Source organism: Necator americanus, chromosome III (assembly GCF_031761385.1).
Source record: "Necator americanus strain Aroian chromosome III, whole genome shotgun sequence".
Taxonomy (NCBI): Eukaryota; Metazoa; Nematoda; class Chromadorea; order Rhabditida; family Ancylostomatidae; genus Necator; species Necator americanus.
Genome location: NC_087373.1, coordinates 14579870 through 14580888, shown reverse-complemented (window position 1 = coordinate 14580888; position 1019 = coordinate 14579870).

Below are 1019 nucleotides of genomic sequence, written 5' to 3'. Positions count from 1 at the left end.
TCAAAACGACATGAAGCACGTACGCAATTGCGTTCGTGCTCGGCTTCTTTTGAGGAGCTTCGGTGGACCGTAGTGGCTAGGAGCGTGGTGAAATCCTTGCTGGCACCACCCATCGCTGCGGTTTGCGACGGTCCCAACTCGGTCCCAACTGCTGCCTCCACCGCCGTTTCCAGCGCGTACGCAAATGCACCGCAACTACACTCATGATTCATGTCGTTTTGACCCGACTATAAGTAACGAAGTAACTCAAAGCCCTAAGATCTAAGCATTAATCTCAGAGGATCTATGACATACAAACTAAAGTTACTTAGAGAAAAAAGTAAGATAGAGCATCCAGAAACAGGGGCGCAACTGAGTGTCTCCCCCTCCCGCCCTTCCTTTCCCTTCCCTTCCTCTCAAACTACATTTTCCCTTACTACGTCAAGATTCCTTTTCTAATACGTAGACTTTAAACTACAGAAATGTGTGAAGTAGATTGAATATCACGAATCAACGTAAGCATTTCACGATACGACGGCTTGCCAATGGAGAGGTTTCCGAAGAAGCCGGAGGAATCTGTTGTGTTGTTTTTGAGTGACGGTAACCCAGCGTTCGATTAACGGCTGACTCTGCGATGATTTGCGTGTATGGTGGCGCCTCTGCAAAACAAGATTCCCTTTATGAGTGACTCTTAAAATGCGATAGTAATTTCCTCCACGTTGAATAATCATTATTCCTCCCCAAAAACCCTGTAGATACTTGCTTTTTACCCGCTTGCTTACAAATTTGTGAGACTACCCATAAACTAGGGACGGATTCACAAGAAGCGACTACGCTACCCCTCACCAAACCTGAAAGGGGATGGAACTCCACCCTGGGATCCATATGCTCTAACGCAAAGATCGCGCGAGCGCGCGCGGCGCAGCTACTTCGACATTATCGCTCGCTCAGAAATTCCCTCTTCTATTTTCCTTGAAGGTGTTTTTCCTCTTTTCCTCGCATCCTGTGAATTATTTCATTTCCTTAGGTAGCACCTGGAA